This window comes from Microcebus murinus, chromosome 15 (assembly GCF_040939455.1).
Source record: "Microcebus murinus isolate Inina chromosome 15, M.murinus_Inina_mat1.0, whole genome shotgun sequence".
Lineage (NCBI taxonomy): Eukaryota > Metazoa > Chordata > Mammalia > Primates > Cheirogaleidae > Microcebus > Microcebus murinus.
The window spans coordinates 63,023,087-63,037,829 of record NC_134118.1 but is presented as its reverse complement, the minus strand read 5'-3'; the positions used below and the strand labels follow the sequence as shown (position 1 = coordinate 63,037,829).

General features: G+C 39.7%; 1 protein-coding gene across 4 annotated transcripts in view; it reads left to right on the top strand.

Annotated features, from left to right (window-relative positions):
* Positions 1-14,743, top strand: part of SNX25 (sorting nexin 25) — a 115,152-nt gene that overhangs the window by 5,863 nt on the left and 94,546 nt on the right. The gene's annotated exons all lie outside the window — the stretch shown is intronic.

Here is a 14,743-nt window from a genome sequence, read left to right as displayed (position 1 = left end):
GCTCTGTTCTTCTTCAGTGCCGAGCCCACTAGTTCGTCTACCTCCCTCCCAGCTTTTCTCCTAACCTTTTAAAAGGAACTTTGTTCTATCGTAGCTTGACTCTCACTACTTGACTGATACCATCATTAAACTGAAATTGCCCAAGCGCTTTGAGGTAAGGGAATTGGCAGTAGCTCAGCTTCATAAGAATATTTGTTAGCGTGAGCATTGTCCCCAGGGTTTGTATTTGCTTGGTATTTCATCTGCTTACTCCTATGTAAAAAAGCATCACACGTCACCCAAATTACTCTTTCCAAGTCTCAGTTCGGAATGCAGCAGTGAGATGATGGCGGAAGGGTTGTAGGTAAGGCAGGCATCTTCACTGGTAAGGTTGATTAAGTAATTCAGTATATTAAGGCACCGGGAACTTTTGTTTCCATAAGTAGTCCCCCAAATTAGTGGTTTGTTTGTCTTAAAAGTCTTTACTTTAGCTGTCCATTTTTTTTTCATATTTAATTTATGAGGAGTTGGTGAGCAGATGTATTTTTCCTCTAGCTTTTTTTTTTGTAATGATAAGGACCCTGAAATTTTACTAGTTGGTTTATTGATATCCCAGTTCTTGAGTCTTGTAAGAAGTTATAATTCATTCAGTCCATATTTATTAAGCATCTTGTATGAGCCAGGTTCTCTTCTGGTGTTGAATCAATAAGACATGTAAATATCCTGGTCTCTGGAGATTACATTCTTGTGTGGGACTAGGCAGTAAATAAATAAATGCAATACTGTGGGATAGTGATAAATGCTTCTGAAACAAAAAGGGATTAAGAGTTAAGTGATTAAGATGGACTAGTAGTAGGTGGGGGAAGAAAGCATAAAGAGTGAAGTCAAGATCAAAATCATGGTCTTGCAGTGAACCTCTGAGAGCCTTGGAAGCCTCATAATTGTGGGTTGCTACCCTCTTCCCTGGAAAATGCATGCTCCTGAATCTCCTAGCTCACTTGCTCTCTGGATAGGTAAAACTGGGATTGTCATCTACAAAGATGGCTTAGTAGAGAAATTAGAGAAAACAGTACTTTAAAGGTGGCAGAGAAAATGAAGCATTAAATGTAATCTCTCATGTATACTATTCGAAGATTTCAGGTAATAGAAGAGGTGAAGTATAATCTAAAAGAAAGTAATTATTAGTCACTGTTTTTGAACTTCCTACAGAAGCTTTAAATAAGAAAATAAGTGTGTTAGGAAATTACTAAGTTATATATTATTTATAATTGAAATGCATGTTCTTCACATAAAATTCTATTTTCTTTGTAGTACTGGTGCTATTTACTCAAGCTTGTAGTTGTGCTATATCTCCAATATTTTTCTGTGTGTTTTAATGTTCTCTTTATGAATGAAGGCTGGGAAGCATAAGCATGTGGTGTAGTATAAAATATCTACAGTCAGTTCTGTGGGGGTGGGAGCTGGACTACATAGGTCAACTAACATATGTGGAGAGGGAGGCTGTTTAACAGTGAACCAAATGGAGCCTCTTAGAATAACAGTGACTACTACAGAAATTTGGATTCAGCGTGAAGAAAAGAATCCTCGTTTATTCTTGTACATTTTGAATTCTAGTGGGAGCTAGACATGTTAGACATTGGGTCCCATCCTTCTATCTATGTATCATTCCTTCCTTCCCCTTTTTTTCTTCTTGCTGCCTTCTGTAAAACAAAAAATGAATACACTATTAAAAGTGGCAACTAGAGAAGCCTAAACTAAAAGGGAAAAGGTATTTTCATTTCTGGAGGTGTTCAAGTGCTTTTGAATGCCTCACTTCACAGTGGATAATTCTCAATTGTAAACTCCCTGTGGTTGGTTAGGACCTATGATTGATACCTTTTGTTATCCCTCACACCTAGTAGGAGCTCAAGAAGTGCTTGCTGATGATAATGAAGAAAATTATGTCTGCCTGTGGCCACTAAGTGCTTTTTCTCTCCAATTTACCTAGTATCTATTAGGCATCTCTTATGCACATGGATTTTAATTTCACTTGGAATCACTATTGATTAAAATAGTAAACATAATTTCCATTCCAGATAGAAATTTCCTCCCAGACATCAAGTGGTATTTTCAGATAATAGGGAAGCTTTTGTGTAAGGTTAGAAGGTTGATGCTAATGCTTTGATAGTTGATATCTGGGCCCCATTTTAGGAAAACTAGAACTCAGTTACAGGTCAGCAGACTGAAGCTGTGATGCTGTGGGGCCTATCTACCCCTGTTGTGACAGTTGTTAGTCCAGCTTTGCTGAGCGGGCTGTTATAGTGTGGCATTCCTAATCTAAGGTTGTCCTTTGGTCTTCTGCCAGGCCAATTAACTCATCTGGGTCTGAGCCTCAGATTCACTAACCACAGTTACTTTACCCCAGCACATGATCCAACCAAGGCAACAGCAAGAGAAACGGGGCAAGAGTGAATCAGTAGTTTAGAAAAATTTATTAATATCACAAGACCAGCAATTCAAAGTGCATCTTCTCATAATCGAAAAGAGGAAAATATTTCTTACATTTTGATGATAGGATGGTAAAGAGAGAATAACTTGTCAGTTTTTCTGTCACATAAGCCTATGGATTTTTCTCTTTTCTCTTGCACTGTAGTTTACTAGATACTTCTTGATATATGTCCCATAAGTTCAAAAATAAATAAGCTCTTGATAACAGTCGTGATGAAAAATAAAAAAAACAACTAAAAAGCAATTAATGAAGCTTGGAGGGCTGAAATAAGAAAGTCCATGAAAGTTGGGTGCATATGGGTTACTAAAGACCACTGCCATGTGAAGAAAACATTAATGAAAGACTTTGAAGTTTAGCCATAGAAGTTTAAGAAGTTCATGAGATCTGATTAGTAAGCATTTACTGAATATCTGCTACCTACATCATACTCTGATCTTGTTAGATAATTTTTTTTTTGTTTTTTTGTTTTTTTGTTTTTTTTTTAAATTTTTTTTTTATTTTGGCATATTATGGGGGTACAGATTTTAAGGTTTCAATAAATGCCCATTTCCCCCCCTCCCCCCAAAAGTCTGAGTCTCCATCATGACCATCCCCCAGATGGTGCACATCTCACTCATTATGTATGTATATACCCACCCCCCTCCCCCCTTGTTAGATAATTTTTTTACTTAGTTCCTAAGTGCCAGTGCCAGGCACATAGTATGCTGTCAATAGATGGATTTTGATCAGAACAATTTTAAGTGTCTAAGTGACATTTTTAGGTGTGAAATTTCCATGACAGTTTCCTAGAGAAGGGTCAGAGCCTTGCAATATGTGGCATTAAGAGCTTGGATAATTGCTTTCTATAAATGCACGGCACTGGTTTTGGTGTTGGGGAGCATTCAGAGGTGAACGAGAGAGTACTGACTGTGCCCATCCTCTCAGGCCGAGTAGATTAGACCCACAGAAAAGACTGGATGGGAGAGCAGATGTGTGTAGATGAGACAGTAAACACATTCACACAGCAATGCACTGCTCCAGTTGGCTTGGGTCAGACTGCTAGAATTCCTAAATGAGTTCTTTTACTAATACAAATGTTCTTTTGAGTAAAACAAACTTAATTTAGTTCTTGAGGGGAAAAGGAAAAGAAACAGGAATTAGGGAGATTATACACAGCCTCTTTGTGGCTTTCCTTTATTATGCTAATGTGATAAACTAATCCTCAATCATTTGATAATGGATAATGGCATAATATATTTACTGTCTTCAGAATATTCTTTTGCATAAACAAGGGGATTTAACTAGGAGATTTAGGTCATGGTGGCCAGTGAGAAGAGTACTTTTGACGAAGATGGCTTTTTGAAAACTCCTTAAATCATAGGATCCTACCTATTTCTCTATGGTGTGAGGGTTGTTTTACTTTAAATTCATACTATTCATAATTTTTAATTTAATTTTTTCATTGATTTTATAATCACATTAAAAATCAAAGCATACAGAAAGGTATACAGTGAAAAAGCCTCTGTTATAGGCAGCCACTATTAATAGTTGCTGTTTATTCTTTTGGATATATTTTACACACATACAAGCAAATACAAATATATATTCAAAATAGAAGTTTTTGATACTGTAATCCAGGCATCCTCAAACTATGCCCCTCGGGCCACATGCGGGTGTTTTTGCCAGTTTGTTTTTTTACTTCAAAATAAGATATGTGCAGTGTGCATAGGAATTTGTTCATATTTTTTTTTTTTTTTTTTGAGACAGAGTCTCGCTTTGTTACCCAGGCTAGAGTGAGTGCCATGGCGTCAGCCTAGCTCACAGCAACCTCAAACTCCTGGGCTCAAGCAATCCTCCTGCCTCAGCCTCCCGAGTAGCTGGGACTACAGGCATGTGCCACCATGCCCGGCTAATTTTTTCTATATATATTAGTTGGCCAATTAATTTGTTTCTATTTATAGTAGAGACGGGGTCTCACTCTTGCTCAGGGTGATTTTGAACTCCTGACCTTGAGCAATCCGCCCGCCTCGGCCTCCCAGAGTGCTAGGATTACAGGCGTGAGCCACCGCGCCCGGCCTATTTTTTTAAACTATAGTCCGGCCCTCCAACGGTCTGAGGGACAGTGAACTGACCCCCTGTTTAAAAAGTTTGAGGACCCCTGCTATAATCTCTCAATATAGGAACAGTGATTACACATAAAGGAAAATTATTTGTTTTCTGTATCTTCTTTTATGAAGGGGAACTGTTCCTTAAGGTTAGTAAACATAAGGTGAAGTTGTGTATTAATAGTGATAACTTCAAAATGGGAAGATACAGTATATAATTAAACCTGGGGCATAAACTATGCTAATCAGAAACTGCAAATGTATCCTAGGTTATGAGGAAAGTGTGTATTTGAATTTAACAAAACTGGTTAAAGGAAGCAATATGTATTTTCATAATTTCTAAAAAAAAAAACAAAACCAAAAAACCCAAACTGAAAAGCTGTTTAAGACAGAGTACATGCACTATTTGAGATTTGAGTTACCAGTGAGTATGTGAGATGAATCATAGGAGTGAGGATTAGGAAAGGTAGTTTTGGCCAGGTTATGAAGTCCTCAAATGAGGGAGTAGAATTGGATTTTAGTCTGTTGCCATGCCAAGCTGTTGACATTTTCTGAGCATGGGAGTGATAACATCAGAGCTGGTATTTAGAAATATTGACTGGAAATGTGATTGGGATGAACTTAAGAGAAGTACTGTGTAGCTACAGTGATAAAAGGTGAGAATTGATGAAGCTGTATGAATGGAGGTGAGAGGCAATAAATTCAAGAGTGAGGTAGATTTTTCTTTGATATTAGTTATTATTACAGATGGGTTCAAGAATACTCTCAAGTATTCTAGCATCCTTTTATTTTTATTTTTATTTTTTTCCCCCCCGAACCTCATCTGGGATCTAGCATCCTTTTAAACAATAAATTTAACCCCAAACAAAGGATCCCACAGTTTACATACAAATGAGAAGATTGAAGTTCCCAAACTTGAATGTTTTACTTGGAGCCACCTTAATTCTGGTCATTCCTGGGGGATTTATTTCTAACTCTCTTGACCCTTAAGCTGCTTTTGTTTTGGGAGCATACTGTGATATCATGTTGGAATTGAATGTTGCCTTCTTAAAAATATCTTAGGTTTCATTTCCCAAACATACCATTTTGGGGGTAGGAAGTGTCCTAGATTCCTTAAAGTGTATAATTCCTTATAGTCAGAATGGTATACACAATTGTACTAAAAAGGTGACTCAGCAAGTTTGGTGTTGAAGTTCAAGCTACAGAAAATGAACTGTGTCTGTGGAAGGCTGTTAGTATTAAAATGATTGCATACAAACTTGCCAGGGTGGGGTTTAAATTACAACTTTACTTTTGAAAGTAAAAAAAAATTGCAAGCTTGAAACCTGTACTTTTGCCCTTTGCTATTAGGTCACCTTCCCAAATAGGTTGGTTAGGGATGATGGGGAGATTGGCAGCCCTTCTTAGAGACTCTCCTGGATACCCTGAGGACCAGGTTTTTGGTTCAAGTTACTCCCTGCCTTATTCTGAGGGTATGTCCTTGTATAGTTTCTGTAAGCTCAGTGGAACTTTCAAGAAAACCCAATGTATTTTGGTGAACTTCTCAGCTTAGGTGCTGCTTTGGGAGAATGTAGCTAGGACTGTTTGGTGAGCCTGCTTTGTCCCTGGGCTAGCCGGCGCTTCCCAGCTACTGTAGGCAGTAGGCAGTCCTGCCTGGGACATGTGTCAGACCAAGGTTTCTATGTATGAGTAGCCACGAGCTGGATGTAAAGAAAAATGAGAACAGTATTCCAAGTAAAATGCTTCCGAGGCAAAGGGGTGAAAAAGGAATAAATTGTGCATTTTTAGGAAAAGATACATAAACTTGTTTAGACTGCTAGGATCTATTTAATAAATTTTCTATTTTAGTGTAGAATGTACCTCTTGGAAAAATCAGATAAATTTTTACAAAGACTCATTTCTAAAGTACCTGAATTTCTGTAGTTCTCACCCACCTGTACCAGTGAGTTTACATAAATAGTAGTCACTAAAATTTTATAGGTGTTTGCTCGTATCTACTTATACAGAACCTCATCCTCTTGTAGTACCCCTACCACTTGTCCCCCTTTGCCCCCCACCCATGTTTCTGGGAGTCCACAGACAGTTGGCAATGTCTTATGTATTGGGGAATAAGCTCACTTATGTTCATTTGTCCATCCTGGAGGCTGCAGAGCACTTGAGAGAGGCTTCTGTGTGGGGCCACCACTGTCAGTTTGTGAGACATACATTTCCTGCTGGAGTACTTCTTACTATCTCAGTCCCCCAAGGCTACATATACAGGTGTGCTTGGTCCTTTGGGGTTTTCTGAGCCAGACTACATGATATGCTTTATAGAAGCTGGGAGTATAGCCCTGTTTTTCTCACTCAGACATATTTAAAAAAATTTTTTTTTCACCTTGTTATGGAAGCTGAGATGCTTATGCCCATGTTGGCACTTCCTGTGAAGATAGCTGCTTCTTTTTCGCCTTTGGCTCCTGTCTCCATCTGGCTCAGACCAGCACCTGGAATCAAGCCAGGGCTTTCTCTAGTCTCCAACCTTGAGCCTCTACACATAGTCTACCTCCCACAAGGCCTCTTCCTCCTAGGCAAATTAACTCATGCAAATATATACCTGTGGGCTGCTTGTAGGCTTTGCCAACTCGTTACAAAGATGGAATTAACATCTTAAATATGCTAGAAATTTCCATGTGTTTTTCCTGAAGCAGAATTGATAATCTCTCATTTTTCCTTCTGATTTTTTTTCTATTTCACTAAACCTTTCTCTTTCTGAGATTTACTTATTTATTTTTTTGAGATAGTGTCTCACTCTATTGCCCTGGGTAGAGTGCAGTGGTGTCATCACGTCTCATGGCAGCCTCAAATTCCTAGGCTCAAGGAATCCACTTGCCTCAGCCTCCTGAGTATCTGTGATTATAGGCACCCCACGACGCCCAGCTAAGTTTTCTATGTGTAGTAGAGACAGGGTCTTGTTCTTGCTTAGCCTAGTCTCCTAAGCTCAAGCCTTCTTCCCACCTCAGCTTCCCAGAGTGCTAGGATTACAGGTGTGTAATCTCAGCGCACCGAGCCTCTTTCTGAGATTTAAACCAGGAAGTTTGTTTCCCAGATTTGAAATTTGGTCATTCTTGAGGTTTCATTTTTATCTTCTCATATTCTTGGGCAGTCTCACTCTTGAGCCCCCTACGATAACTGTCTCTACATTGAGGACTTAGAGTTTTAGAGGACTGTCTCTACATTGAGGACTTAGATCTGAGGCTCAGATCTCTTTTGGGGCCTCAGACTCGTTTATTCAGTTGGTTAACTTGACATTTCTACTCGGCAGTCCCAGTGATACCTGAAACTTGAGCCCAAGACATCTTGTGATCAGTGTCTCTATTCCTCTTGTTGCTATGTCAGTGTCTAGCAACTCTGAAAGTCAAGACCCACAGCCAGAAGCCTGGGTGTCCTTCTTGACATCTCCTTCACATACCCACAGGCACTCCATCTAGTACTGTTTTCTTACCTCTTGAATACCTTGCATCCATCTACTTCTTTCCATTTCCCTTGCTTGGTCCCACTCAGATGATTGCAACGACCTCTCAATTGTTCTCTCTGCCTCCAGTTGCAGCCCTCTTCAATTGATTCTTTTAAAAATGAAAGCCTCATCAAATCCTCCTTTAGCAACATGTTTAATTAAAACCCTTCAGTAGCTTTCTGTTGTTCTTCCTAGTTCCTCTAGCCTAATCTCCCGTCACAATTACCTTCACTCCTCATGCTCTATCCTCAGTCCTCAAGTGCTAAGCTTCCCTTATTTATAGGGACTTTATATATTTTTTCCTCTATCTTGAGCACTCCGCTGACCCCTTTACCTAAATTCTCTTCTTTCAGACCTCAGTCATCACTTTTACAGAGAAACTTTCCCCGTCTTCTAACTTTATATGTTCTTATGGCACCACATACTTCTCCTTCATTATACTTACCACCATTGTCATTTTATACTCAGTTGGGTCATTCCTTGTCTTTTTCATTAACCACTGAACTCCATGAAGGCAAAAAACTTCTCTCTGTATCTTTTAACATGTACACAGGTGATTTAGTAGATGAGCAATGAATATTCCTTGAATGAATGAATAACTGGGAACCAGTAGACCATAGGCATTAAGAGACTGGTTTTGAAGTTAGTAATTTGTCTGGATTTTGAAACTTGGCTCTCCCCTAGTAATTCTTATGACAGTAAGTTACCTGCTTCAGAGATGAGAAGTCTCATCATCTGAAAAACAGAGATAGTGAATACCTTTGAGGGTTATTTGGAAGAATGTGGTAGTATGAGGGGTCTTCAAAAAGTTCATGGAAAATGTGTGTTATGAAAAAACTGGATGTGGATTTCAAAAACTTTTTTCACCAAAACTTGTTACAAAATGTCTGAACAGTTTGAGGCACTATGAAGGATGAGACATCAATTTGAAAAGAGTCCCTATCAGAATCCTGCTAAAATTGAAGCAAGAACAAACATCAAATTTATGGTGAGGCTTGGGTGGAAGAATGGTGAAATCACTGATGCTTTAGGAAAAGTTTATGGGGATGATGCCCTGAAGAAATCAGTTTACAGATGGATAACTTGTTTTAAGAAGGGACAAAATGATGTTGAAGATGAAGCCCAAAGCAGCAGACCACCCACATCAATTTTTGAGCAAAAAATTAATCTTGTTCATTCCCTAGTTGAAGAGGACCAACAATTAACAGCAGAAACAATAGCCAACACCATAGACATCTCAATTGGTTCAGTTTATAGAATTTTGATTGAAAAATTAAGGTTGAGCAAACTTTCCACTCAGTGGGTAGAATGGGCTCTAGCTCTATCCAGGATAATAACAGAGATGCTAGATCACCGTTGTTTTTTTGTGGTTGAGTAGAACTCCATGGTATACATATACGACATTTTATTAATCCACTCACGTATTGATGGGCACTTGGGTTGTTTCCACATCTTTGCAACTGTGAATTGTGCTATAAGCATTCGAGTGCAGATGTCTTTTTTTTTTTTTTTTTTTTTTTTTGAGACAGAGTCTCACTTTGTTGTCCAGGCTAGAGTGAGTGCCGTGGCGTCAGCCTAGCTCACAGCAACCTCAAACTCCTGGGCTTGAGTGATCCTTCTGCCTCAGCCTCCCGAGTAGCTGGGACTACAGGCATGCGCCACCATGCCCGGCTAATTTTTTATATATATATATCAGTTGGCCAATTAATTTCTTTCTATTTATAGTAGAGACGGGGTCTCGCTCTTGCTCAGGCTGGTTTTGAACTCCTGACCTTGAGCAATCCGCCCGCCTCGGCCTCCCAAGAGCTAGGATTACAGGCGTGAGCCACAGCGCCCGGCCCAGATGTCTTTTTAATAGAATGTCTTTTGTTTCCTTGAGTAGATTCCCAGTAGTGGGATTGCTGGATCAAATGACAGTTCTTTGTTGCTCTTTGTGGTATCTCCATATTACTTTCTACAAAGGTTGTACTAGTTTGCAGTCCACCACCAGTGTATGAGTGTTCCTATCGCTCCACATCCACGCCAACATTTATTGTTTTGGGACTTTTTGATAAAGGCCATTCTCACTGGAGATAAGTGATAGCTCATTCATTGTGTGCCTGTTTTGAATGTGTTCTGCTCATGTCTGGAATTAGCCATTTCTCCAAAAGGAGTCCTGATTTCTTTTAATGGTAAATGGTATTTCAAGAGCTCATTCTGGGTGTCAGGGAGGCTTGTTTTTTTGGGCTGGTCATTTTTTTCTTGACCTCTATAGGTAGAGCTGGAAAAAATACACACATGAGCTCTGTGTTTACAGGGAATAATCACTACACTGTATCATAATGCTCAGTCATTCACTCTTACATCTCTTTTCATAAAAATCAAAGTTTCCCAAACTATGATCCATTAACACTCAATCCTGGGAAATGCTTTTAGTTACACTGCAAAAACAAAGAAGAGGAAGCTTGAGAGGCTGGTTTAGTGGTCACATACGACTGAAAAAGCTAAATTCTTGAGGCCTTACAATGTGTTTTATAAACATAGCAAGAAATCCTACTGTAAAGAAACTTGTGGAATTGTTTTAGTCTAGTGTTTTCTAAACATGACTGACCCTGTATTCCTTTTTTTTTTTTTTAAAAAAGACAATAAGGAGATTTATGATCTTAAGAAATAGTATACAATCCAGAGGTAGGACAGGCTCAGTGGTAGGGCGGCCTCCATGTGGAGAACATTAAGTCTCCAGTACCATTTCTCTGGATGTTTCTCAGCTCTGACTTGGGTTAGCTCTCGGGCTGGTGGCCAGGTGACTGGTGGTGAGATGACTGGTGCATCCGTTTCAGGCACCACAGCCACACGGGAGGATGATATCCAGAGGAAGAAAGTCCCTTTTTGGAACAAGAGAAATGTTCTTAGAAATGCCATTGGCAGTGTTCCCCTCACATCTTGTTGGCAGGGTTTGGGCAGGGACCTGTTCCTAATGAATTGTTAGCAAGGAAGGCAGGATTTATGTGATTGGCTCACGTCAGTCATTTAGAGAGGAAGGAGGTTATAGATTCAAAACACTTCACCTCACAGTGAAGGTCTTCATGACCATGGGTAAACCTCCCTTTTTAGCCTTTCACACTGGTACTCACTCACTCTTCACTTAAGGTGACATACTTGCTATTCCTGAATTTACCTTCATGTGGCATATATGTGTGGGCATGCTTATCTCCCTGAGAAAGCCTTTGCTCCCATTTTTGTGCATTCAGTCCTGCTGGTTAAAGGTCCAGCTCAGTTGCCTTTCCATTTAGTCAGCTTCCTTATGCTCTTCAGTTCTGCCCAGTAAACACTTATTGAGGGAAAGAAGAGAGGGAAAGATAGAGATTAATTCCAGGTGTCTGGCTTGGGTTGAATGGGTGCAGATGCCCTTTGGGCAGGTTTGGGATGTGGGATATAAGGATGCAATATGTTTTGGCCATGTAGATGTTGAGATGCCAGCTTGCAGTTAGGTACACAGGTCTGCAGCTTGAAGGGGAGAGATCAGGGTTCAACAAGTAGATTTGTTGGTGGTCAGTGTACACATGGCTAGTTGAAATTATGCAGTGGATGTGACTGCTGTGGGTAGCATGTCGTGGTTGAGAAGCAGTGAGTCGAAGGGCAGGTGAAGAAGGAGCAGCCCACCAGGGTGTGTGAGAAAGAACATTCAGAGGCTGTGAGAAGGCGTGAGAAGCAGGGAGTAAACAGCCAACGGTATCAGGTGGAGAGAGGTCCAGAAGGAGGATCGTGGAGTGTCCTCTGGACTTGGCATCTTGGAGGTCTTTGCAGATCCATGCCAGACAGTGGTGTTTGGGGATTAGGTAGAGAGGTAAGGGACAGAAATGACATTCGCTGAGGTTGAAGGGTGGGAGGCGAGGATGCAGACTGTGTTTCAACTGTGTTCTCCAGGAGCTTGGCTGAGAAGGAAAGAGGAGATGGAATTTGTGTTATGGGATTTTTGTTGTTGCTGAGGGGAGAGATTAGAGCACATTTCAAGGTTAAGGGAAAGATTGAAAAGTAGAGAGAAAGGGCCAGAAACTCAGAGATAGAGGAAGATTGATAGAGCAGTGTCCAGGCAGGCAGGCTCAGAGCATAGGGGGGAGTAAAGTAAGACTGGAGACTAGTGGGAGAGAGGTCACAAAGGGGGCACTTAGAACACTGTAGGAGGTTGGCAGAGAATTAAGATATTTCAAGCTGGATAGCCTCAAATATCTTGGCAAGCAGAAAGCAAAATTAATTACTGATGTTGAGGAGGATGACGTGTAGAGAGTAATTTTAAGAGAGGCAGTAAAAGGTTTGGGAAAAAAATCATTGGGGAGAATAATAGCAAAACCATTTATTGAGCACTTACTGTGTACCAAGCACTACAATAGGTGCTTTACATTCTCATTTAGTCCTCACAGCTATCCCATGAGAAAGTTACTATTATCCCCATTTTATGGATCAGGAAACAGGTTTAAAGAGGTCAAGTGACTTGCCAAAGGTGACAGAGCTAGCAAATGGTGCAAGTGAGGGATGGTGTTAGGATTTTGTGGACACCAGAGCCAGCCGTCTTGGTCTGTATGCTTTACTGCACACAGGGAGAAGCAGCATAGCTAAGATAAGGAAGGGGCTGAGTGCTGAAGAGGCGAGGGCCAAGGTGTGAAGTTCTGGCAGTAAGTGCATGCTGACACCCATCAGCAAGGTTGTAAGGATTTTGTAGGTGGAGTGCTCAACTCCTGAAGGGAAACAGTGATGACGACATCCGTGGGCATGGTGCGACGGAGGCTCAGGGTGCAAGAACGTGTGATGAGAGCTGCTCAAGTCACATCTAAGTCAGAGAGGAACTGACACAGCGAGCTGAGAGTTTAGAGAAAAGGAAAGGTCAAAGGGACAGGAGGTGTCTTAACCATCATGCCAAAGCCTTCCATGTGGCCACAAGAATGGGTGACAGAAGTAGAGTAGAGATGAGGGGTGTTGGGGGTGAGGAGTCTAGACACTGTGTGGGTGTGATCTGTCCCAGCATTCCGTAGTGTTTGCCGTCATCTTTCCCTTTTTTGACTAAAGGAATTGCCTCCAAAAGTTCTCTGGTAAAATGTTGCCAGGGAAGGAAGATTGCATTATGTATTGAAGTCACAGGGAATGGGAGAGGCTGTGTGTGGGTAAAGCCAAGACTCCCTCTAGCCATATACCAGTGTCATTTGGGGCTTTTGGTAGTAACTGTTCTCAGGAACAATTGTACTGCTTAAATGCAATAGAAGTTAGATATTAGGAAAGAGAATTGTTGTGTTTCTTCTTCAGAGGAGTATCTTTTAGCCACATTAAATTTCTAAGATAGATTTATTCAGTGTCCATACACAGTGAGGCCGTTCCAGGAATGTAAATAATTTTTGATTCAAGCACTGTATTTAAAATAACCTCCCTTTAATTGAACTGATTTTCCTTTTAAAGTGACTAATGGTTTGTTAATATCATTGTGGAATAAAAATTCTGTAGAGAAAGAGTTCATACTACCTCCCTTCTTTATGAGAATACAAATGAAGTGCTATCATTGCAGGTAACTAAGCAAAGTCTTAAGTTCTAAGTGACTCTTTTCTGACCCTGCTCCCAGTTTATATAGAATATTTGCTATACTCTTACATTAAAATAAATCTTTCTCATTTTTTTTTTTCAGGGATCATAATTTTTGTTATCAGGACCATTTAACAATGTTTCTTAAAGTGTGGTCTCAGGATCACAGAAATAATTTAGGAATTCTTGTTAAAAATACTGTACTTATTTCAAAGATGTACCCTAAACTTTCTTAATTAAGAATCTTACGGAGCAGCATCTAGAAACCCGCATTTGAACAAATTCCCCAAATGATTCTTGAAAATTGATTTAGAATGTTTTTAAACTATGGATAGGGGCTTTCTGATGTCAGCAAGGACCAAGGAAACTCAAGAGTCACATTTAATACTTGTTTATGTACCCACATGCACAAGGATGCATTTCTGAGTCCTCTCTACTTAAGAGGTGGAATGACTGCTGCATAAAGGCTTGTCTTGATCACATGTTTCTTTTTAAGAGCAGGTTTCAGTTTTTGAATTTCAACATATTTATTTTAGATAGAAACGGAAGAAGTAATTTTTATGATGTAGATCTAGGCTGACTCACCAGTTAAAAGAGATGTAAAAGTCAGCCTCTTTGAGTTGATTCAATTGAATTGTATTTTTAGTTTTATGCAACTAGTATTTTATGGCAGTAATTCATCTTACACATCCCAAGATATATGTAGTTGTTATCTGGGCCACCTGTGTGGAGCTCACCTTTTCACTTCAAGGGAACTATGGAAACAGAGATCCCACTGAATTAAATTACCAATGTAATATTTTTCTACCTAGATACTAAATATTTTATCAGCAGTTTTATTTAAAAGCCAGTCAGCAAATTAATTAAGAAAATGGAATTATGTTGTTCTGTATTCCAGGACAGTAATAAAGTACAAACTAGTGATTACTTTCATTGCTAAAGATGTCAGTGGAAAAAAGCAATTCTATGTGCTCATCTAGCTTTTGAGTTACACGAAAGCTTTGAAGGTGCTCTGGTTCCTCCATCAATTATGTTCAGTGGTATCAGTGAGAATGTTTATGAAATGAGGATGATTTTTATGATATACTTCAATGTGTTTTAACTTCAGAATTCTCATGGATTGATTGTATACTTGTGTAATTTTTCCTCCCTGAC